Source organism: Crocuta crocuta, unplaced genomic scaffold (assembly GCF_008692635.1).
Source record: "Crocuta crocuta isolate KB4526 unplaced genomic scaffold, BGI_CrCroc_1.0 scaffold89, whole genome shotgun sequence".
Lineage (NCBI taxonomy): Eukaryota > Metazoa > Chordata > Mammalia > Carnivora > Hyaenidae > Crocuta > Crocuta crocuta.
Window position 1 is genome coordinate 9028051 of NW_027551559.1, and position 26796 is coordinate 9054846.

Sequence of the window (26796 nt, forward strand, 5' to 3'; positions counted from 1 at the left end):
TATATATATAAAATATATATATAATAATCTGTTTTGCTGAATGTGTACTATTTTAGTGATGATTTCAATGAACCAACTTTTGCCTTTATCATTCTTTCCCTTTTTTAAATTGTTTTAATGACTTTTGCTCTTTTTTAATTCACTCTGACATACTTTTTAATCTTTTCAAAAATATGCATAACAACCATTTTTTTCCTTCTCTAACATAATCATTAAATCCATTTAATACATGGATTTTTCTCTAATCACTGTTCTAGTTGAATCCCACAAATTTTAACATGCTATATTTTCATTATGATTTATTTTGAAATATTTCTTAAAATCTTCTGTAATTTATTCATTGTCTAATATATTATTGAGAATATTCTAGGTACCATGGTTTATCTTAATGAAATTTCATGTATATATGAGAAGAATGTGTGTGCTGCCATTGTTGGGTATAATGCCCTAAGTCTGTCACTAGAGACAGCTAACAATGTGGTTCAGTATCTATATCCTTACTGATAATTTATATAGGGGTACTATGAAATTGCTGAATAAAAGGTACTTAATATCCAACTATGATTGTAAATTAACTATAATCTTTTTTAGTTTTGTCACTGTTTGCTTCAGGTACACTTAAGATTGCTATTGGGTACACATACATTTACAATTGTTATGACTGTATGATAATCTTATGTTCTTCTTACTGCGGAATACCCCTCTTTACTTCTGGTAATACTTCTTGTCCTCAAGTCCAATTATTCTGGTATTAAACACACCTACCATGCCATCATTATGCTCACAATTTGCAAGGTATGTGTTTTTTTTTAAATACTTAATCTTAATATTTTAAAGATATTTCAGCCATTGCATTTAAAGCACATGCACCTGGGTGGCTTAGTCGGTTAAAGGCCCAACTGTTGGTTTCCACTCATTTCATGTTCTCATGTTTCGTGGGCTTGAGCCTCATGTCGGGCTCCATGCTGATGATGGAGCCTGCTTGGGACTCTCTCTCCCTCTCTCTCTGCCTCTCCCTTGCTCGTTCTCTCTCTGTCTCCATCTCTCTCTGTCTCTGTCTTTCTCTCCCTCTCTCTCCCTCTTAAATAAACTTTAAAAATTAAAATAAAATAAAGTGCATTCTTTGAGGCAACAAACTACTGAGTTTGGCTAATTTTTAGCCATGTTTGATAATCTCTGCCTGGAGTTGTAACATTTACTCTTTTTATAATTAATGTAATTATCTATATAGTAAATTTTATGTCTACTATATTGCTATTGGCTTTCTACTTATCTGTTTTCTTTTTTCTCCTTAATTTCTAGATTCTCTTGGATTCTTGTAATATTTATAAATATTCTATCTTAATTGTTCTATTGGATATGCAGCTATAGATATTCACATTATCTGATTACTTCTAAAATACTATGTATGTTCTGATCATATGTAGAAATGATATGTTCCAATTCAAATGTAATATAAAAAATTCACAAATGTAATATAACTTTTATTCTTCTTTGTACTAATGTTTTACATGCATCCAGTAAAATAATGTTTTTTTTGTATTCAATTTTATTGTTGAATATTTTTAAAGATAGTTTTTTATGTTTGTCCACAAAATGACCATTTATTGTGCTCTATTCTATCTGCTTTCATTTCCCTTTAGCATAAGGAATTTCCTTTAGCAATCTTTGTAAAACAGATCTGTTGGCAACATAATCCCTCAGCTATTGCTTGCATGGAAAACCTTTACCTTTATATATGAATGACATTTTGACTGGATTTTTTCTCATTTTTAAATTTTATTGTATAATTTTGGTGTCTATTGTTTTTGGTGACAAGTCAGCCATCATTCATTTTATTTTGCTCCTGAAGGAAATGTGTCTTTTCTTTGCTCTGACTGTAGTTAAGCTGGTCACTTTATATTTGGGACACAGTGATTTGAGTATTTTGTGCCTAGGTTTAGTTTCATTGGTATTTATCCTTCTCAGGGTTCATATATTTCTTGGTTGACTTTTTCTACCAAATTTGGCGAATGTTTAGCCATTAATTTTTTTGTTTCGTTCCAACTTCTCTCTTCTCTCTCTGGGTCTAAAATTACACATATTATAGAAAAATATTTTTCCACACATCACTGAAGATCTACATTTTCTAGTTCTTCTTTCTGCTCTTCATGTTAGAAAATTACTATTGGTCTATATTTTAATTTATGACACTTTCTGATGTAGACTCCAATGCTCTGTTAAGTCTATGCAGTGGGTTATTTAAATAAATGTTAAATTTTATAACAGTTTTACTTTTACTGAAAAATAACAAAATTCCCACATAGCTCACACCCAGGTCCCTCTATTAGTAACATTTTACATTAGTTTATCATAATTAATGAACCAATATTGATGTATTATTATCAACTAAAGACCATATTTTATTCAAATTTTCTCAGTTTTTACCAGATAGCTTTTTATTCTATTCCAGTTTCCCGTTCAGGAAACTACATTAATTTAGTGGCTATGTCTCCTATAGCAGTGGCAATTTCTCAGACTTTCCTTGTTTATTTTATTATTTTATTTTATTTTACTCCGTTTGGGGGGTTGAGAGGGTAGAGGAAGAGAAAGAGAGAGAATCTTAACCAGACTTCACACTCAGCCCAGAGCCTGATGCGGGCTCAATCCCATGACCCTGGGATCATGACCTGAGCAAAAATCAAGACTCAACCCACTGAACCACTCCAGCACCCCCAGACTTTCCTTGTTTTTGATAACCTTGAGAGTTTTGAAAAGCACTGGTCAGGCATATTGTAGAATACTACTTAATTGATATTTGTCTAGCTTTTTCCCATGGTTAGTCAGGTTACAGGTTTTAGTGAGGAATGCAGTAGAGATGAATTGGCATCATTATCAAGTGTGAATAGTATCAACATGACTTAAAACTGTTAACATTAACCTTGCTGGATCTTACTGAGCTAGTATTTCTCAGGTTTCTCCACCGCAAAGTTACTTTTCTTCCCTCCCTTTTTTATTGTGCTTTTTGGACTATCATTATTTGCACTTTCCATTTAATGTGTAGAAAGTTATGCTCCACCTCTTTTATGATAAAATGTTTACACACATCATTTGGAAATTTCCTGTTACTTCTCACCTATCTAATAATGTTTGGTTTTTTGTTTGTTTATTTATTTATATCAGTTTGAACTACTGGGTATTTATTTTATACTTTTTAAAGTTTATTTATTTATTTCTGTGAGAAACAGAGACAGCATGAGTGGGCAAGGGGCAGAGACAGAGAGAGAGAGAATCTGAAGCTGGCTTTGCACCATCAACACAGAGCCCGACGTGGGGCTTGAACTCATGAAACCGTGAGATGAGGACCTGAGCCAAACCCAAGAGTCGGACACTTAACCAACTTAGCCACCCAGGCTCCCCTATTTTATACTTTGGATTATGAGCTAATAGCACTTTAATTATTTGATTACTCAAGCTGTTCCAGCTGTAATTATCAGTGCTTGCTGTGGGCTCTGTGTCCATTTGACACACGTCTATCAGCATAGATTCTTTTTCTTTCTTTCCGCAGAGCACTTCCTAATTTTCTGGCACCACGAAATGTAAAATAGTCTAGACTCATCTTGCCTCTTTTCTCCCCTAGTCTCAGAACCAGCTATTTGACAAATGTCCCTGATTTTGTGTACTGGAGAATGGTAGTAGAATATAAATTTTAGTTGTTCATGTTGTTACTAGGTCCTCTCAGCTAGGAAATGTATGCATGTATATCCACCTATGTATGTACGCTTACTTGTATGCCCTTCTGTATGTGACCCTACCTGTGTGTACACTAAGTTATACATCGGTTCTTATGGACATCTCTAATTCTCACCCATCACCATATGGGTAACTTTAGACTTTTCCCCTTGCTTGTTTGTAACAATCCACTCCAACACTGAAAATCCTGGCTCCTACCACCCATCACCCATTTATGTAATTGTTCAATACCAATGTACACGTATATTTTTTCAGAATTGTTAACATATACCACTGTGGAAAAAACTTTATCAACTTTAGTATTGTGTTTATGTACAGTTCCTTTTTGTTTCTAGCCTATAAACCCCACTCATTTCTAAAGAGATGTAGGTGAGCACTTTTCCACCTATCCCCACTCAGTGAGATTGTTTCATACATTTATAATATAGTCAGATTTTGATAACATTGTGCATTCAAACAAGGGATTTCTCAACCTCTTAAGTTAACCTTTATAATTTGCATACATTGATGTTTATTCCTTCTGTCGTAGAGTTCTATGGATTTTGATAAATGAATAGTGTAATGTATCCACTGTTAAAATTTCATACAGAATAGTTTCATAGCTCTAAAATATCCTCGGCTTATTCAACCCATGGAACTTCTGGCCACTGTTAATCTTTATATCACCTTTATAGCAGTGCCTCTTCTAGAATGTTCAATAAATGCAATCATACTGTTTGTAGGCTTTTCTGATTGGTATCTTTCAAGTAGAAATATCCATTTAATCTTATCCATACTTTGTGACATTTGTTAATTAATTCATTTTATAACTGAATATTTTACTAAATGGAAATATCACAAACTGTTGATCCATTACATTTAAAGACATCTTAATTGCTCTCACTTTTTAGCAATTATGAATAGAACTGATATAAATATTAATATGCTAGTCTTTACATGAGAGAGAATTCTAGGTTGAAATCATCACAGAATATTTATGTTAGAGACTCTTATTGAATTATGTTTTGGAGAAAACTGGTAATAATGTTGAATAAATGTCCAGTCATAGAGATTAGCTTAAGAAAGTCCACCCAAGTAGTAGAGTAATATAGAATAAATAAATTTATAAATAAAATAATATAAAATAAATAAAACATATTTAAGAATCAGCCTTAAACATTAAGTTTAAAATACAAGGTACAAAATCTATGTACACATTATGAGAAGAATTTCAGTAAACATGTAGAAACATACATTTATATGATATTTTTATTGCATGTATTAATTGAGATGATACATCTCAAAGAATTTAATCTACAAGTTACTCCAAGAACCCTTGAAATGTTACCGCTTTTTGTGATTAAAGAAAAGAAATTTTAAAAATGCATTAAGTATAAGCAGAACCATAACACTCAAGGCTTTTTCAAGAATATTTTACAAACGAAGCCATTTTATATCAGTTTAAAACTTAATTTTAAGGTAAAATTTTAAACAAGATTATGCATTATAGAAAAATCCCATTAACACAAAATCACATAAAATGTTTTCATTGTATTCATTAGCAAATGCATAGAGCTTCCAACAAATTTCATCCCTTAAAAAATTGTTTTTTTCACAGATATTACTTAGAAATAAGGGTATCGAATTGTATAAATGAAAAACATATTCCTCTGAATGTACAACATTGCGTGAGGGAATATATTTTTATACAAACCATTTGCTTCTGTTTTTCCATATTCAGAGATAACTGAGAAGAATAAACTTCTTCTGGATTATTTCACTGAGTTTCTTGGAGGCTCCATTACAAACAAAATCCACCAATGTTTTAAACCTTTTGAATTACAGTTCCCTCATTTTTCCTCTTGTCGAACAAATAATATATAACAGGTTTACGCTTTCATCTTTGCTATGATCAGAGTTAAAATATCAGCCTATACACTAGGCCAGCTCATTAAAAAATGGTTACAAATCAAGTTCAATAATCCATTTCTTTGCAATTCGGTTACTATTGTCTTTCATTTTTAAGGAATATTTTGACCTTAAATCAATTTATAGAATAAATTGAATTATGCATAGAAACTAACCTTTAAAAACATTTTTAAAACTTTCCAGACCAGTTCAGGAAACCTCTCAACTCCAAGATTCTAACCATCCTACAGGATGCCTGGGTCAGGTACTCAAAACCTCTGCAGTGGTGCAGTATTGTCAATGGGAATGAAAGGGTTTGAAGAAAGTTTGCTTAGAGAAGGTAGCTACCAAATCAATCTAAGTTTTCTTCAGTCTTTCAAAGCATGTGTTTGGAGATGTGTCTGGGCAAGCCAGTGATCCCCTTGATTTTCTTGAGGGCTTGAGTTGTGCCTTCTACAGCCCAGCATCTCCAGACACCAGCAAAGAGGCTCCCATCCAGCCTGATTAATGGAAGCACAGAGGTCACTGCATCCCCACAGGACGTGCCTCTTCTTCCTCTTTCTCCTGGAGATTGAGAGTCTTTCACATCCACACCGCCCTACACTTTGTTAGGAGAACACACCATATTCCTCTTTAAGAAACACTACACAGTCTCAAAGCTGTGTAAAAAGAAAAAGAGCTGGAAGCAATGTTTTCAGCCCTTGAAAATAGTCTAGTTCTATTTTTGCTCTGCCTTAAAACAGAAGGCGAGCCCTTGAAGCCAGCCTACTGGATGCCACGGTGCATATCCCCATCCTCCTGTGGCATATGAAGACAGGTAATGTGCAGCATGCTGAAACTACACCCCAGGACACTTGCTACTCAGGACACAGAGCTGCTCAGAGCTGATATGCAAGCAAATCTGTTTGCATGCGTGGTGGTTAAGTACTGGACACTGAAGCAAAGGGATGCTTTGCTCTCAGCCTCCCACAGCCTGTCTGAGGATCTACCCGTGGTTCTCAATTTGGGGCCATTTTCCCCTACAGGGGCCACCTGGCAATCTCTGAAGACAATTTTGATCATCACGGCTGGGGTGCAATATGCCATTAACATCTAAGGTTAGAGGCCAGGGATGATGCTAAGTATCTCACAATGCACAGAACATCCCCACCAACAAAGAAGTATCTGGGCCAAAATCTCAATGACACTGAGACTGAGAAACCAAAGTCTATACATAAGCTTGTTGGAAGAACTACTTTTGAAACCAATGACATGCAAATACTCTCACACAACACTGAATCTATGGCTCCAAGGAAATCCAGCTATAGAGAAATAGAAATTACTCAATTATCTATGTGTCTACAACAAGGCTTTCTTTAAAACACACACACACACACACACACACACACACAATCCCAGATTCCCACAATCCATCATTAGTAATGGTAGCCAATATTCATGGATATTTTACTCCATACTTTAGGTTTTTTTCAACGAGTTCTTTGAAAAAGCAATGTAACATCTCTTCTACAGATGATGAAGCACTATGAGATGGGCGGAGGGGGAGAGTTTCAGCAAACGGCTCATGCCAGTCAGTACTTATGCTCACGCTGCGAGCACTGGAGCTTTTAAGCTGGGACCTTAATGGCAGAGTTAGTGCCTTTCAAGCCTGCCTGGCTGCTGCTAGCATATATATAAAATGTATTTTCTGCAATAGATGTTATTTAACTTCATAGGAAGAATTCAAAGAGTTTAACATTTTGCATTTTATTATTAATCTAAAATATATTTCCCTTATTTTACTTCATATTTTTGCAAAAGAACTTGACATTCTTTATACATTTACCAACATTGTCCATTTGCATAGATGTTCCTTTTTTCATTCCCCTAGCTCTAATGACTTTTCCCTAGCTTTGCAAACCTGACATTTTTTTTGTTCTACATCAAGATAATATTTTTAAAAAGTTTACACAACACGGCATTTTCCAAGGTTTCTCTAGGTCTATTTGGCACCACCAAATATACTGTATTCGGTGTTTTCCCAAGAACTAATGCTTTATATTTAAATATGCAAAATATTCTTTAGGGGAAACTGAGTGACTCAGTTGTTTGAGTGTTGGACTCTTGATTTCAGTTCAGGTCATGATCTTACGGTCATGAGATCAAGTCCCACATCGGGCTCTGAACTGACAGTATAGAGCCTGCTTGAAATTCTCTCTCCCACTTTCTGTGTCTCCCTGATCTCTATAAACAAACAAACAAACAAATAAATAAAATAAAGTATTCTTTGCCCAGGGCTAATCTGTTCATTATTTCAAGGACAATGTCTGTGATTAACAGAGTAAACAATATCAGTGCCTCAAAATTGAGGATAATGTTAATTATTATTATATTGGATCATATTACTCAAATCATTATAATTTCACCAATGAGTAAGTTTTTCCTTGAAGGACAATAGACTTCCTAAGTACAATAAATTTTGATTCTTTTAAGACAACTGGAATGTAGATAATTCATCATAATCTGTAATATCTGGACCCTAAAATGCCAAAATCAGTATTTTGTTACCTTTTCCCATCCCTCATTCTCACTTGCTTACTTCCCACCCCATCATTTCTCTCTTGCAGTCTTTCCCACGGATTTCAGAGAGTTTTTCAGACATCAGTGGTTTTCTTCCGCTGCCTTGAAAACACAACAGGGTAAAACTGATGCTTGCGAAGCAGACAGCGGCCCCAGTTTACATGTCTCCTCTGGCCCTCACAGGTCTGTCTTTGCCACGTGCCTTACAGAACCAAAGCCCTCTGGTGCTTCCCAGCAATGCCCCCCGTCTTCTTTTCCCCACCGCTGAGTCTTCTCTGGGCTTCCTGCGAGAGCCCCTTTCCCCATCAACTCTGCCCCCAGGGTTTGTGCCACTGGCACTGCAGTCCTTTCCGTTCATCTTCTTCGTGAACGTGGACCTGGGTGCCCATCTTTAGAAAAGACCTCCCAGCACCCTTGCTGCTTCGTCGGGTGCCCGCCGCGGCAGCGCCATCTGCACCCCTCTCTACAGCTCGGCTGGCTTGCTTGTCCAGGGCCTGATCCCCTTCTTGGAGCCTTCTTTTTCTAGTCCTCATACATGCCTATCTTTCCATGACGTTTTTTCAAGTGAACCTGGTCTAGATGCATTGGTCTCGTGGTCTGTTGTAAAATCCTGATGACCAAGGAGCAGGTGTTCTTCATCTAGACGGACCTAGCATCTTCCTCAAGTTAATGAAAGATTGCCTCAGAGTGACAGTACCTGGGTGAAGGACACGGCAGGTAAGAGGCGTGTTATCTCGGTTCTGCACGATGCTGCACGTGGCTCCCTGTGACACTTCAGGTAGAGATTATAGACAACAGGCTACCCATGCCTGACACAGTCTTAGATCATAAAGATAATGCGGATGTATTTATATTATTGAAACTAAATCCTAGCATAGTTGGTACAAGCACAGTGAGAATCAGGCATCAGGCAATTTTTAACCACCTCAACAGGCAAAATAAATCTCTTGCTTCAAAATGCAACACAGGCATACCCTCTAAGAAACAGAGAGATCCTGAGCATGTGAGTGAGTCTGGTCTCTCTTCAGGGCCTCTGTGATAGTTCAAGCTGTTGGAAGCAATGGGCGCATGGTATGTGTCTTGAAGAATCCCACCTGTGTCTGCTGCTGAAAAGCCCATGTGAGACACACACACTTCTTGAAGGGCAAAGAGCTTCGGTTTCCACCTCCCCCTCTCTTGGATATTCAGTCTTCGGGAGGAGGATTTCTAGCCTGAAATCTATCAATGCATCTGATTTTTTCCACCCCTGAGGTTCCAGAAGTGTGGCCCTCCTCTCTTGCTAGAAGATTTATAAAGGATAGACAAGGGGGAAAGGAAAACAGCACCATGATGATTGCAAAGAGTTCAAGGGTACTTTAAAAAGAGTGGTGCGCCTGGGCTGTATGAGGTGAGGTTGGGGGCTTCAGTCCCCCGTGGGTCTGGAATCGAGCCTGCTCTGGTCAGATTGGGACCAGCTCACAGATCCAGGGCCGGTAATCTCGTCACCGCCTTTTTCGTTTTCATGCTGTGCTTTCTTCAGAGCGTTTTTCCTGGTTCCTGCCTGTGACAGTGTGATAAGACACAAGAAATTTAGTCATCATGACCACAGTAAAGGAGCTCAGTGAAGGGATTATGGTATCCCATAACCCTTCCATTAGCCACGGACGGGGCAGCTCCACCGCGGTCACAGAACTGAACGCCACTGTGTCTCCCCCTTTCCTGCTTGCTGTTGTGTTTTTGCCTATTATCAATATATTCACTTCGTAAAAAGAAAGCTTTGAAAAGGTAACCCAGAAATAGTCATCTCATTCAGCTCCCTAAATCTAGGTGTGGGGCACCCCAAAGTTGTGACCCGGACATGGTTCCACTTCTCACCAACGTGGGCCTGCTAGCTGTCAAAGGTGTGACTGGGGGCGTTCATCTGCATGCCGTCTTTATTAGGTAATGCAGCCAGGGAAAGCTGAACAAATCAACACGGAACAGACAGGCTGCCAAGGGAAGCGGTGATTTAGGGGAAAAAAAGAGAATGAGTTGTGGAGGCAAAGCAGATAGCGGCTTCCTATTGCTTGTGGACATGCTAGGGTTTTTTTTTGTTTTTTTGTTTTTTTTTGCAAAGATGCCATTTCTAATGGCGGATGCTGTCCACTGGCGTGGGGCAATTGAGAAGAGCAAGATGGACAAATCATGGGAGGGCCTTGGATAATGTTTCTCTTTAGGAAGTCTCCAGTCCACCATGTTTTACACTCCACCAGTGTTTCAGCTGAAAGGTACTCACAGAGCTCCCATTAAAAATCCAATGGAGAACAGCAATTAAAACAACATAAAAATATTAGCTATAGTTTTAAAGCAAATATACATAACTGCCTATCTTTGGCACAATTTAAAATAGGTGGAAAAAACCACGATATGTCTTCACAAGGAGGAAAGTGATATAACAAGACACCTGCAGGGAGGGCAGATTTTTAAGTCATTGCAAATAAAGCCACAAGTCCAACATAAACGGGCAAACTCTAGTCTGAAAAAATGAATTTAAAACCAATAGAAAACAACACTGACAGAAAACCTCCATTCAGAATAATACGTAAGAAGAGCCTAGATACCAGGTCGGCTGTTGGAGGATGGCTGACCTTGGGCACATCTCACTGGTAAGCAGATATAATGATGTCTTCCTCAAAAGGTTTTGATGAAGATTTTACTGGGTGACATAATGCAAGACAAGCACTCAGGACATTGTAGGCACTCACGAACGCCAGGGTAATCAAATGCCGTCACGGCTGCCCGGGTAGGGTGAGGTGAACAAGATCCAGGAAAATAATGGTGTCCTGGACAGGTCCATTATGGACCAGGTAAGGAAGGCGGGGTGGTTATCTGGACCTATTGGACGGACTTACACACTCGTACCCTGTCTTCCTCAGGGGGACCTGGCCTTCCCTTCAGTGGGTGCATCGGACTGTGAAGCTGGCTCAGGTGTGAAAACAGGGCTGGGGGTCATTGGATGTTTTCTGGGGTGACTCAGGTCCCTGGGATTCTATTTCTCATTTATTTTGGTTATATGGATTGAGCATCACACTTGTTAACTTCTTTGCTCCTGGGTTCTCCATGTTCCACTAACCATCTCCGTGGCTGCGTAGGACTCGGGCTTCTCTGCTATAGACCGAAGACTAGCCCTTACTACAGTGATCTTCCTCTCCTTGTTTGGGCGATCAGGTGCTGCCAGCAGGTTTTTGTTAATTTCCGGATTCTCTAACCCATAGCGCTGTGAGAAGCCCAGTTCTTTGACATCTTCCTCTGCCAGACCTATCCTTCAGGGGGGGACGCCATCATGTACTGCAACATCACTGGTACCTTTCTCATGAGTATATTCCTCTCTACATGTCAGTGGCAGATGCTCTCCACCCCCACCACACACATACACACACACACACACACACACACACACAGCACACAGGTCTAGTTAGTCCACTGCTCCAAGCATTACGCTTGCCTCCTTTACCACTCCACCGGTTTCCATGGCAACTCTCACATTTCCATTTCATTGGGTTGGGTCAGTGCTCTTTCCCAAGAGCCAACATACTGGTCCTGCCGTTATCTCCCAGGGCCCCTGCCAGAGTTTTAAATCCTGTGATTCCCATACAGAAACACCCTAATCCACTAACTGTGTGGTCCATCCTCTTTGATCCGAGCCCCTGAGGACTTAGTGTTGCACCTGCTCTGTTGGATCCTATATCCACTGGGTCCCACATCTTAGTTGCTGGCCAAGAAATCTCCAGGCCAGGGTATTGTTGACTCAACCCTTGTTACTGGTCTGTGAAGGGCAGGGGAGCAGACTGTGGGTCTTAAGGAGGCTGAATACTGTTTTGTACAGCAGTAGCCTCTGCATTATTGCTGAGCCCTGGAAGAGTGTAAACATTTCATGTAAACATATTCAATAATAGATACCGTGAGGTGGACCTCTAACAGGGAGGGCTTAGTTACTTCTTCAAATGCTTGGATGCAAGTCAAAGGTTCTACCTGGTGCAGAGAAAGTCTAGAAACCGTGTCTGACCTGTGCATGTGCTCAGGACCCCGTGCTTGAGTTTGCCACCTTGAAATTCCTAATATTTTAACAAAGACTAATCCATATTCATTTTGGGGTCTGCAAGTTATAACAGGTCCTGAGAATTAGGGATGAGTGCAGAATCTTGGAAATGCTTATCTTGCAGAATTAACGTCTACCAAACTATCAGCTACCTAGATACATAACTCAAAAGCCACACAGAGACAATGAGGCTAGCAATGCCTATCGATGAATCATGAGCCTGTAGACGACAGGGGAGAAACCATGAGAGTGGGTTCTGCTCCCATGGGGGTGTGCAGGGGGGAGTCTGAAGGCCAAGGCTGGGAGTATGAGGGCCCGCATGGTGGATGGAGACAGGAAGCCCATGGGGACCAGAGACACGGTGTGCAGAGAAGTCCATGGGAGATTGGGAGCGCCTCGAGGCTGGTGCCCTCATGAGGCCACAGGGAGTTGAATATTCCACAAGAGAGAGGATGAGAAAGGGCGTTAAGTGGGGTTTGGGGGGTTAGTGAGATAAAAACTAAAATGTGACCTTTAAATCCGAGGAAAAGAAAGTGATACCCTTAGCTGGAGCCATCCTCTTGGCATGGTGGGCTTGATGAAGTTCAGGAATCCATGACAGCTGGGGGTGGAGGTGGTGCATCCTGGGTGCGTCCTAGGGGGCTTCAATAAGAGGGGGTGAGGGAGAACAAGTGGTCAGTAGAATCTGAGTCATGTTAGTGTGCTCTGAGGCTGGCGAAAGGAAGACAACTCTGTGTGTGTGTGCATGTGTGTGTGTGTGTGTGTGAGAGAGAGAGAGAGAGATTGAGAGAGAGAGAGGATCCAGTCTTGTGGGTCATTTTTTATCTTTTGTTTTCTCATTTTTAAGTTCCCTCAAATGACCCTCCTTTTCTGCCTGGAACATTTTAATTTTAACAAAACTTGTGATGTCTCTAAGACACTTCCCTGTGCTGAGCTGCTCCTTTTATAGACACTGGCAGTATTTTTTTTTTTTTTTTTGGTCATTGTTCTTCCTTAAAGCAAAGACTCAGATGACAAGGCAAAACCCAAGCCTTCCAAGTGCAGCGAATGGCGAAATTGATCAATGTCCCCTCAGTTTATGCGGAGTATTGACTTGAACCTTAATTAGTATGTTTTGTTTATTTTTCTTGGTTTACTTGCCTCCATCCAAGGGAAATTTCTCACAGAACAGAGAATTCTATCTCAAAACGTTTATGCAGTTGAATACCTTCCTTGGTGAAAACCCCAGGCTGATCAAACGGAGGATCCAGTCTGCTTAGGGGCTAGGTTGGAGGTACCCTCCTGTCTATACTGTCACGCTGTCACTGTCATGGTGAGGATGTTAGGATGAACACGGAAGCAGCCACGAAGACACAGTTTTTTCTTCTGGTCTCGGGAAGGATGGGGAAGGTAGCATGGGTGGGTTCTAGCTCATGGTCACCCTGGTTAGAATGAATGAGAATGGATTCCCACAGACTCTGAGGCAACTCCCTATTTATATATTGCATACGAAGGGCAGAGAACAGGCTAATTAATCATCTGCCAGTTATAATACACTATAAAAATCTTGGCTATCCAAGGATTCGGACTTGAGACTTGCACATTTTCCTTTCACGCAATGTAGATACAGACAAACAATGGATTCTAAGGTCTAACCCAAATCCTTGGCACTTAACACTATTGCAATGAACTTTGATATCCCAACGTTAAGGCTTCAAGAAAACAGCTTTCCATTTCTGGAGGAGTAAGAAGTTTGGTCTTAGCCTAGTGAAATATTGATAAGGTTCTGATTTGCAATGATTTTCTGTCTTTGCTGATTTTCTCAGTCTGTAGTCAATTCACATTTCTCTGTGATTTGCACACATCCAGAGTCAGATGAAATTAGGCCAGAGCGATTTCACTGGTGCCCACAGTGACAGCGATGTCCCCAGATATAGGAATTTGCCATTACATGGCTTCTTTATTTGGTCTACCATAAATATTTTATTCAGCCCTAAACGAAGCAGCTACTCAATTCAAAGATGATGTATATATGGTGAGATTGTCTGGACTTCATTTAGAACATACTAACTTTTAAACTGTCTGTAAGATATGAACTTTGGATAGGTAGGTATTAAAATTAACAAACAGATCTATCTGTGTTTATTTCACAAATTAGATATTAGGTTAAGCCACATGAAATTGCCAACATTTGACTATTTTTACATAGAGAAGGCAATTTCTTACAGTTTGGTCTCAATAATATTCTTGTGGTGCATGGATAAAAGTGATCAGAAAGAATATGTAACAGAGCTTAGAGTTTAAATGGAACAAACAAGAATCTATAATTTATTGGAATCTCTCAGATCTTTTGTCTTAATGTAATTTTATGCATTTTATGCACTTGATGTTGAAACTGTAAGAGACAACTATTTGGTTGTTTAGTGACTTGTTTTGGAAACTTCACAAAAATAGTAACACAGTAATAATACCACTAACAATAATAGCCAATAGTTCATAAATACAAAATAAGATACATGGCATCATCGATGAGTATTCACTCACCACCCAGCACAGTTAATGTAACAAATTATTATTACCCCCACTTAATCGCAGGAAAAACTACGTTGCACGTCAAAGTTAAGTAACTTGCCAAAACCACAGAGCTAATTAGTGCTCCATCACAACAAACTTTAGAATTAAATCTGTGTATTTGTGTGAATGTGCCTGTAACACCAGGCCTTGCAAATAGTGTTTATTTTGCTATAGTATTTGCAGAGGGTCCTACTTTGTGCCACATTTATAAATTCCCAAGGTTATCTTAGCACACGGAAGCATTAAACAGCCTAAAGGAAAATGCTGGAAGAAAGTGGGGAAGAGGAGGCCATTTCAGACAATGTTCTTGCCTGTGACCATCTGCATAAAAAAACAACAAGAGGAAGGAGTCTGTGCAGTAGCTGTTTGCCTCTGCTCCGTGCTCCCCACGCCAAGGCACTGGGGCAGGCCATGGACACAAGTGACAGAGTCCAGGGTATTCCTGGCTGTTGGGCCCCACATGTCATCATGCGATCTCAGCGCTGACACTTGCTGGCTGGCTCTCAGCCACACCCTCAACTGCTCTGAGTCTCTCACGTGCGTGTAGTAACGAGTTGAGACGGTCATGCTCTACGGTGTTACCCTGTACTTCTTGGTTCAGCGGAGAAGAGCAAAGAACATGAATTGATGGGAGAAGATAGGATCCGGGGGGCGAGGGACCCGTCTGGCCACCCAGCTCCCCGGGAGTGAGCGCATGAATGGAGAACCATCCCAGCTGGTGGACACAGTGCCAGGGCCCCCGTGGCGCCTCCCCACCAGGACAGACAAGCATCTTGACTTTTTAACAAGCGCTTGTCAACTCTCTTCTGTCTTCTTGACAATTTGGCCATGGTTTTTAGCAAAGGCCATTAATGACTGTGTTTGCATGTTACCATAACCGCAGCATCGTATTACAGAGGAAACTGGGGTCTGCTGTTGTGTTAGGTGGGCTCATGGGGCCCTCAGGGCACAACGGGGGTGATAGTCACACTTGCATTGTTTACTGAATCCTGAAGATGGGTACTTCTCCAAGGAAGCATTCAGGAAGCAACCCCAAGGCAGAGCCGTGGTGGCCGTGGTGGCCCTTGCAGGCATCCCCTGGGGCTCACGGGCTGTGTCTCTGACCCCGTGCTCTTTGCAATAAACTTGAGGATCCGTTTGCCGTTTTCCTGGAGTCTGACATCCTTGTTCGGGCGTGCACTTTGCAAGGGGAGAACGTTCCCATAACTGCAGCCCCTGGTTTCTTTTGTCTCCCCTTCCTGGTTCTGATTTCATCATCCCTTCCCAATGGAAGCTTGCCCTGCACCACGCAGCACCGTCCAGGGTGAGGCAGGGAGGGAGGCCACTGAGAACCACCTTCTTCCAGCCTCTCTAGGACTGAGGCCTCCACCAAGGCCACCAGCGGGCTGGGGCTCCCGTCCATCAGAGAAGCACCCGGAGCTGGACCGGCCGGTACTGACCCTGGAGTTCACAGCATCTGAGAACAATCTCAGAAGCAGGATGCAGACCACAGATGGTGAGTCGCTCAGGCAGCGACTTTGGAGAACGGCTCTCCCTGTCCAGGGCCAGGGCTGGGGCGGCTTCTCTAACGAATAGGAGCTGGCATATTTTAAATACTCAGGAGTTCCTAAATTAGTATTTTGCCAAATTTAACTTAATTATCCTCCCTATGTTTCCTGTTTTTCAGATTTCAATTATTATGTATTTTTATTCTGTTTAACTTAGTTTGATTTTTAAATCCTTTTACTTTTATCTATTTATGTATGATGTATTTTTTAATGTTTATTTATTTTTGAGAGAGAGAGAGACAGAGCATGAGTTGGGAAGAGGCAGAGAGAGAGGGAGACACAGAATCCGAAGACACAGACTCTGAGCTGCCAGCACAGAGCCCGACGTGGGGCTCGAATGGCGAGATCGTGACCTGAGCTGAAGTCGGATGCTTAACCTACTGAGCCCCCCATGTGCCCCAATGTATTTTATTTTTATAGTTTTATGTGTACATGATTTTTATATTGTTTTTATAAAATAATAGTGTATGTGTTTCACTGTGACCCTTGAAAATGTACAGAAAACCGCATTCTTGCCTGGATTACAGGCCCCCTGCAGACAGGTTATTCTGCTTGATTTGAATCCCTGACCCTTAATTGTTGGTAGCTAAATTGGCTTGACTTTCCACTGGAATGAAGTAAGACATTGTAATAATTTTGACCGGGTGACAGGCAGAGCTGTCAGTTGCTCACTGATCTAATGGAAAGGCCATCAGATGGAGGAGATGATGCTTCTGCTTCTTGTGATCTGTTCAATGACCCAGACGATGTGAAGAAGAGTGACCAATGATTTCCTCGTTGTTGTTTTTCATTTAAATCGCCTGGCGCAAAAGCGAATAAAATGCCAATGAGGCCGGGTGTGCGCATCACCTGCACAAAATCTGCTCTAAGTTTGTAGCCATCAGTACAGGTAACAGGATATGATTTTTCACATAAGGTCCGTGCATTTCCATAATCACCCCTCAGTGCCTGGCGCTTACCTGCTTTGTTTTCATTCCCATTTTATATATAACTGCACGCCTAGGCCCCATCAATATGCAGGTTAGCACTCTAAAATGAAACTATAAATTTCAATTTGGAGAAAATAAGCCCTCATTTGGGTTCATAAGTTTTAAATAACACATTACCATTGGCTACATCAAGTTTGCATTTCTAATGTTATTTTATGCATTTGACAATAGATGTTCCACTCTGCTCCAGAGAGGAGAGCAAGTGCATATGAAATGTAAGTCTGCTTAAAATGTAGGAATTTATTAGAGCTGTCAGTCAGCACTGACAAGAGAGTTAACTTATTTCTGAGGATATTTGAGACATCTGTGTTCCCTCCATTGTCTGCAGGCTCTGAAGTTTCGGAATCCTGTCTCCAGCACCTCTTCAAAATATTGTCTCCACATTTTTAAGGGCCTGAAAACAAAGCAGAGCCCCGATATTCAAACATGAAAATACTTCAGTGCCAGGCCGGAAGCTGGGGAGAACTATGGGAGGTGTTAGATGCCCAGAGGGGAGCATCCACTGGGAAGCCACCCCGGTTCCGGCTGCATCTGCACTGCCTGTGTCCCCGTATAGGCAGGAGCAATTGTCTGGTGGATTCCTCTGCGGCTTCTCTTCAGCATTGATTGTAGGATTGTTTCCAAGAATTCCTTGACCTTTTACTAAACTAAGATGCCGACAATCGAATAAGAATGCATTATATAACAATCTTGGAGAAGCCACCACTCAGAGCTAAGCCATGGGTAAATATTCCACTGGAACTCTTCTCTTCCTTTCAAAACGGCCTCCGTTCAATAGGAGAAAAGTAGTAATATAATATGTAAAAAGCAAACTGGCAGATCTGTGTATATGCACGGTTCATGGCGCAGTGATTTGTTAGGGAAGATCTCCATGTTTTGCCTGACATGTTTTCTGGGATCGCAAACCTTTGCATGGAAGTCCTCCTGCAGAATGTCCGTTGAAGGTTAAATGGCTGTCACTGTATGTCTAGCTCCCTGTCGCATCTGAGAGAGGGAGAGGGCATGTTTTCTAGACAGAGAACCAGCTGTGGGCTTGCACAGTTTGGAATCTGCTCTCCACAAGCACCAACCGGGGGTACTTATTTACCACCCACACCTCCCATCGTGACTGACCAGCAGAGTGGACCATTGTGATCACAGATGGTGTGTTGGCTTCTAAGCTGCTCATCTTACCCCCTGTGCCTGTCCCTTTTGCCACATGACTTTGTCACCCTCTTATTGCAAAGCGAATTCTACCCTCCCCCCTTTGAATCGGGCTGGCCAACAGCAAGTAGGCGGGGTGATGCTGGGGTGGCTCTGAGCCCCAAACACTGTGCATTCTCTAATTCTCGGAGCCAGATAGCGCTGGCACGAAAGCAAGCCCAGACTAACCTGCGGGGAAGTGGGGGTCCCTGGAGAGAAGCCATCATCTCAGCCCTTGTACTCACGACCCTGTGGTTAATCACAGAGGCCTATGTCAGCCCAGCTGACCGTAGCATCCGAGCAATGATAAAAGCTTATTGCTTGAAGTCCTGAGCCTGGACGTGTTTGTTACACCATAGCTAACTGATACATCATCACCGTTCTATTTGTCACATCAGCTAGTGTAGTGGACTTTTGCTTCCCCGCATTCGTTATTTGAATGAATTTCTGTGAAAACTCTTAAGAAAGATAATACCAGCCCCATTTTAAAAATGAAGAGGCCAGGTTAGGAAATGGTCAATCTTTTTGAATCTGTGTCTGTATTACTCCAAAATTTTAGCCATCTGCTTTCGTCTTTCCTCCATTCCACTTTGACCCTCTAAGAATTGGGATGCAAGTCCTCACTTTGACCAAAAGGTCATAGGACAACACTTCTTCTCAGTGAGTGGACACCGGCCCCACTCTGCCGGGCACCCCCGCCCGCAGCCAGCCCCACAGGTACGAGAGTCTTTCCTGGCCGTCCCCTCCGGGCTTCCAGGCTGCTCTCGTGCTCTATGTCCTCCTAGCTGGAGCTGGTGGGTCCAGATGTCCAGCCGGCGGCTGGGGAGATTCCCTGTGACCCTGCCGCTCTTTCAGAGCCCCCAGGGGAGGTGGCCAGCGTGACCCAGCTTGTCCTGATGATCCCTCACCTTCCCACGCGGCAGGGAATCGCCGACCTTTCCAAGTCCTCTGGTAGGCCGTCCAGCTCAACCCCACCGTTTGTGGGCGGAGACAGTGGGTGCAGGAGAAGTCACATCACTGCATGACCTCCGTAGCCAAAGAGTTGCTGCTGGGGCACCAAACAATCACCAGGTCCACAGCCACGCCTCTTCCTCTCCTTCTTCCTTTCCTTCTTCCTTTCCTTCCTTCTTTCCTTCCTTCTTTCTTTCCTTCCTTCTTTCTTTCCTTCCTTCCTTCTTTCTTTCTTTCTTTCTTTCTTTCTTTCTTTCTTTCTTTCTTTCTTTCTTTCTTTCTTTCTTTCTTTCTTTCTTTCTCACATCAGGGATTGTTTTGGAGGAAATATTGGAGGAGTGTCTCCTTGTATACCTCTCAAAGACAATATGGTGGGTCTCTGTCCCTTGACGTTGGTGCAGGGTGTTAGACATAACCATGATGCACAATATACACACATACACACACGCTGCCCACACTGTACACACTCACACACTGTACGCACATACACACACATATGCAAGCACCTTGCACACACATTTGTACACATAGAGCCCTTAGCCTAGGCAAGATCCTCTGCTACTTTCAGCTAAAATGACCTGTTTAGATAGGTATGCACCCCTGTGGCTATACTGTCTTTAGAAATTTCAAGATAAAACTTCTTTAAGAAAAAAGAAGTTTTCAAATAAATAAGTGTGTCTTAAGAAAGAAAATTAATTCCCCTTCTCAGGAAGCCGGGGGAAACAGATTAGAGTTTTGTCTTAAAAGTCTGTAAGTTGGAAAAACCATGAGATTCTCTTGTTCTCAGTGTGCACTTTGTCTGCCTGGTTCTTATACCGAGGAAAGACAGATATGAATGGCAAAGCCCTTGTTTCATCGCTTTTTAAAATAAAAAAAGGCTCATGCAGAAAAACATTAATATGAATCACAAGGCATCCAGCATGAGAATAAAGGAGTGTTTTCCACAATCCATGTCTTGATATTATATTGGGAGAGAATGTTTTCCACTGGCAGAAAAACCTCTATTTTCATATTCTCCCAAGAGCAGCTCTAATGGTCTGAATTCAGAATTTATTTTCAAGTAAGAGGGACAAATTGGCTTAAACCGCAGCCATTTGTTGCCAGATGAGTTGACGAAATATTTAGACATGCAAGGATGATGCATTCATTGAGGAAAAGAATAATTTATTTTGAAATTCCTGAAGTGTACCTGTTAGGGAGCTCGGAAGGTCTGGCGACGGGTAGGGGGTCTTCCCGTGCACAGTAGCGAGATGGCGGCTGTCCGGGGATCCCCCCTCCACCTGCCCCGGCCTCGCACTCTCCCCCACCCATGTCAGGAGTAGGGCCTGCATGCCTCCACCTCCACCTTCNAAGATGCCACAATCTTACCTCAGGAATATTTGCATTTTGAGAACTGTCAGAATTTGAAGCAAAGACATGATGTTCGAGTGACAGGCCAACACCGAGCGGTGGAGGAGGGGACAGTCTGGTCTGTGGGCATCCTTGCACCTGAAGGCACAGAGCTCTGCCCTGGCCGGTGGCTATGCCCGCCAAAACTGGTGCTTCTTTGATAGCTTTGGCCATCAACGTTGAGCGGATTCCTCATCAGAATTTCTGCATGTATTCGTTTTGCTATTAAGTTTCCAGATTTTCAGTTTCTCCCTTCTTTGCTCAAATGTCATTGAATTCTAAATTATGTGAAAGGTAGAAAGAGCAAATAGGAGGACTTGCTCCAAACTCCTCACTTTACAGACGAGGACACAGAAGTTGCAAAGTCAAGGGACTTGTCCAAGTTCACAGGATGCTGGTCCCTGCAGAGCATGAGCACCTGGGCCTTCCTGTGCAGGGCAGTCCCCTCTCGCTGGCACTGGCTCCCGGGGCCTCTAGCACTCCAGTGGTCTAGGCACTGTTGAGAATGATCTGCACCCTGCAGACTTTATCAGTGCCTCTGTTCTGAAAAAACACAGGGACATAACATTATTGTATTATTCCAAAAAGGTCAAATGAAGAGCTTGGATAGTTTGAGCAGAATCTATGAAAACCATGCAAAATACATTAATGTTTAATAAAGAAAGAGGTTGGTGGTAAGAGAGATGCTAGATGTTTCTTTTCAAGAGTCCTTTATTAAATCCCTTTGGAGGGTCCCTTTATCAAGAGTCCTCATGCCCTGATAGCTTTGCAACCAGGCTCTTCCATGGGGAGAAACCACAGCTCAAGTGGGAAGAATGTGAGCCCAGGACCCCAGCTGGGACCCAGGGCCCTTCCACCTTGCTTTACAAACACATGTAAACATTTACCAAGAGCACAAGTTTTCTGAGCACGTATACATGAATATATTGAGAGTTTATATAATACATATCCTCATTTCCTTCAAGGAGGTGATAACATTTGCAAAAATAGAGAGAGAGAACATACACACATATGCGTGCAAAGTTATGTAAGTAGAAATTTAAAAATACTTTATTATTTGACTTTATTATTTGCTTTTTAATTTTTATTTTAGAGAGAGAGACAGTACGAGCAGGGAAAGGGCCTAGAGAGAGACAGAGAGAGAATCTTAAGCAGGCTTTAGGCTCAGTGCAGAGCCCAACAAGGGGCATCACCCCTGATGGGATCCTGTTGGGATCATGACCTGAGCCAAAAGAGAAAATCAGACACTCAACTGACTGAGCCACCCAGAAGGCCCCCAAATACCTTAAGATACAAAAAAGAGAGAGAATATATTATCAAAAACATCGGCTGTAATTTGGTTACAGTGCATTTAATTCTACTTGTCCTGGCCATAATGGCAAAGAAGGAAATAGGTCACACTCTGATTTTGGGGTGGTCTGGCCCAGGCGGCTCACCTCTCAGGCCCGGTGTGGGACTCTCTGCAGCAGCATGGCCAGATGTCACCTCTCTTAACGTTTAAGACATGGGACACCAAGACATCTGGCCAGCACCATCCTGGGTGTGTCTGTGAGGGCGCTTCTGGAGGAGACTAGCACGCGGATTGACAGACTGACTCAAACAGATTGACTGACCCCATCCATGTAGGTGGCCCCATCCCCTACCCTGGGGGACCCAACAGAGCACAAAGGTCGAGCTCCTTTCCAGGAAGCGGGACTCCACCTGCCTGACTGGGAACCTGGTGGCTCTCTCCCTGCCAGGGCTTGTGACTTATCCAGCTTGTGACTCTCCCTGCAGGTCTGGGACTCGCCGGCTCCATAATCACATAAGCCGGGGCGCCATCGTAAATCACGCTCTGTATGTATGAACACCTCCCTCGGGTTCTGTTTGTCTGGGGAACATGAATACCACCCCTCCATCCAGGTCTCCCGGAGGGGGCAATGAGGAACTGTGCTCTCTGCCTTCCCCATCTGTAAACTTCCAGAGACCAGTTCAGGAGCAGAGGCCTGTCTCCGCCGGGAAAGGAAAACAGCCAGAGCCAATAGTGGGCAGAATGACAAAATCAGCCGACCCTCCCTTAGGGGACCTTCCTCCTTTGCTGCCTTGTTGGGGCTGCCTCCCACCCCTTCCCAGGAAGTGTCTCTCACTTTCTCTGCCAGGTGTGTTGCTTATTCCTCCATGAACATTGTCGAGGCTCAGTCACCGAGCTATGGCGATGCTCCCAGGGGGTCAGGCTGTGCTCTAAAGTGCAACATAAGTTTAAATTCTGTCCCTTCACGCAACCTCTTGCAAAAAGAACTCCTTCATCACAGTGCCCAGACACCCCCCGGGCAGGCCCCTGGAGGCATGTCTGTCTTGCAGGGACCGGGCACAGAAGGGCTGCCTACATGCCCCCAGGCAGGGGCAGAAATGAAGGGAAACCATGAAAAATAGGGCAATTGGATTGTCCCCAGGCAATGACACCCTTCATGTTTCCTGGCTCCGACTGTGCAGTTCAGTTTGCCTGAATCGGACCTGACGCGTCTCTTTAGCCCGCCATGATTTGGTCGTGATTCTGCAGAAAAGAGCAACACACCATGAGAAATCTCCGCGGCGGTGCAGCCTGGCCAGGCGCTCTCCCAACGACGCGGCCGTGGGCAAAAGGCGGCAGTCACCGGGCTGCCGAGGTCCTTGATCCATGCTCGGGGATTGTCACCCTGTTCCTCTGAACTCTCTCCAGCTTGGCATCTTGTCTCAGCTTCAGGCAGGTGTTTGTCGTGGCCATGAACGTGGTGCTGGCTGGAACCCTGGTTCAAGTGTGCTGGTGGTGCACACAAACGTTGTCTACAGACTTTCCCCGGGGGGAGAGCTCACTGGCAACGTGCTCCCAGCTACGCTGCTCTGCATCAGGGACATGCAGGCGTATGAAAGCCTTTCTTAAAACCCTCACTTTTAATTGATATACTCTGCCCACTTCAGACGGCCTCGGGTTTTGATATAGCACTTTGGTTATGCACAGAGAGACTCCACAGAGGCTGGAGAAGTGAGTGTGAGACCAAGAGGGCTTGGATGAGATGGTGGGTGATGACGGCTTCCTGTCTGAATGGGAGGTCAGGTGGGTGGGCACACAGATCACCTGTGAACTGAAAACAAGGGAGAGGATGGCGTCGTAGTGAGGAGTCTGCTATGGCAGTAATTCCTGTGTATATAATATTAATGCATAATTCACAGATTATTAAATTCTAGCTGGAAGACATTTGTATTTTGAATCACTGATTATTTTCCCTAGAAGTCTGATTTGGAATTAAATGCTAATAACAGAGTTGAGTACTTAGATTTCTTTTCTTAGACATTTTTGTCACATAGGACCTGGGTATCATTACTCAACAAAGGAAGTCCCGTGTTTGCGTCAGGAGCTGGACTCCTTGGTTTTCCTATGTTTATTACGTGTAATTTATTCTGGCAACATTTATCTTAAGGAAAGGAATAGGATATTCATTTCTCAAGTCCCTGGTTTGGAAGTGGACAGAGTGTTTACCTCAAGGCATAGCTTGTGGCTTACAGCCCAAGGCATATCTGGACACGCGGTTGAGAGCAGAGAGGGACCAGGGCAGGATGCAGTCTGGGGCCTCAGCAGGAGGAACACCCCAGGGATCCTGCGCAAGGGGCCCTGACCTCCCTTCCGGCCCCCAGCGGGCGCTGGCAGGTGTCACGGCCCCGGGGTAGGTGAGCCAGGCAGGGCGGTCACTTTCCTGCGGCTCCATCTCTGCTCATTTACACTGAAAACAAACAAGGAGAAGGAAACTTAAAACTAATCAGAACAGTAATTTTCTTAAAAAAAAGTGATGTCTTCCTAGTATTGAATTCTTCTTTAAAAAGTGAATGTGACCCTGAGAGCAGTTTACATCGCTCAACAAGTAATGAGCCGCTTAATTCTAGCAAAACTCAAGTTCTCACTGTCTGAGACAGCAAGTCGGCTCATTTGATCTTTGTGTCTTTTTACGCACATCGTCTTGTCTAGCGTCATGCTTTGGTATCTACCTTATTGAGATACTGCAGAATCTTCTCCATCCTACAGTCGATGAGATGAAGGATCACTATACTAACCCAAGCAAGTATTAAAGTATCAAACGTATTTTTAAAACTTTTAAAGTCTTTGAACCTTCCTTAAAATAAAAATGTTTGGTAACATAAGGAAACAAATTATCCCTGGGAACTGATTTCACGTGACTGATTTGGAAAGTCTACAGTGATCACCACCCTCCCAGGCTGGCTGTTGAGATTCCTTCAGGATGATCACATACTGGATTCCCTCCTCATTACATGAGGAGCCCATGGTCTTCAGTTCCCATCCACCGTTACCTTTCTTCTAGCCTCTGGTTTGCGATGATGATTACACTAGAAACATTCAGTAAAGGGCTACAATCATGGAACGAAATACTAGGGGGGAGGGATGCAGTTCTAGAAGACTGAATGTTCATGTATCTTCAGAATTCAAATACTGAAATCCTAACCCTGATGTGATGGTATTTGGAGATGGGCCCTGGGTGGTGTTTAGATCTCCAGAGTGGAACCTTGGGAATGGGATCAGCACCCCAATACAAGAGACCCAGAGAGGGTACCTCCCCCTTCTACCATGTGGGGACAGGGAGAGGCTCTTGCCAGACCCCAAATTTGCGTGAACTGTGGTCTTAGACTTCCTTCCGAACAGAGAAAAATCCATTTCTGTTGTTTATAAGCCCCTCGCCCACTGGCCCGCCGTGGTGTTCTGTCCTAGCAGCCCAGATGGACTAACGCTTATGGAGAATAGTGAAAGTAGATTTTTTTGTTGTTGTTTTCACGTGTGTGTGTGTGTGTGTGTGATATCTATCTATCTATCTATCTATCTGTCTGTCTATCTATTTACTTATTTACTTACTTATTTTTGCTTTTGTTGGTTGTGATTTTCCCCCTCACATCTTGGTGAAGTTCACTTGGTGGAAACTACGTATTATTATTTGTCCTGTGGGGAGAACAAGGCTGCCCTTTTACACATGGGTGTCTAGTTGTACACGGAGTAAAGAGCAGGCAGGTTTGCAGAAATGAGCCGGAGTCAGGAGGAGGGAGCCCAGGGCACCGGGCCAGGCCCCTCCCGGACCAGGATCAGATCTCGCTCCAAGAGGGCAGTGGTTGTGGATACACACATTGGGGTTTCTCCGTCTGGACTGTGAGCTCTCCCGGGACCGAGACCCCCAGACGCCGCTGAAGCAAAGCTCGGCGTCTGTGTAGAATGAGGTGAGATGCAGAGTGGGTTCCTGGACCAGCCCGGAGTCTGAGGACATTTCAGGTCCATCGTCTTACCTGATAGTCAAGGGCACCTCTGCAAAGTGAGGAAGACGTTCACGTGCACGTCTTTTGTTTACGGTGTCTGCAGAGAAGATGGACAGATGCAAGGCTGTTTCCAGAGAAAGGCACCTCGGGTGGGGGTGGGGAGTTATGGGGCAAGGCCGCCCAGCTAAGGCCCGGCTGCTAGAAGGAGACGTGTCCACACCCACTGGTGGCCGCTGTGCACACACCTGCCGACAGCAGCTCGCTCGGTGCTGTGAGGACAGCGCACAGGGGGCTGCGCTTCCTGCCCCTGAGTCCTTCCTGCAGGGACGGGACGAGTTTCCAGGGAACAAACCCGGTAACAAGGCAGATTCTGTGTGCTGGAGAAGCCCCCATAGGAGGGGCCGGACTGGGAGCAGGTGCTGAGCTCGGCGGGCCCCTCACGAGGACGCAGGCGCGGGAGGCCTTGGAGGAGGACTCAAGAAAGACGCCTGGGGAAGGTTCTGGGGCCCCGGGCACCCACTCCCTCAGAGCACTACTAATGGAGCTGGACAGCGGAAGGGAGGGGTTAGGTGAGCGGGAAGCAGGGCGGAGGACAGGGGGTCTCGTCTCGGTGGCCGACCTAAGGCCACCAGGTCTGGAGTGTGGCTGACTTAGAAATCCAACAAACTTTAAACCCACTCTT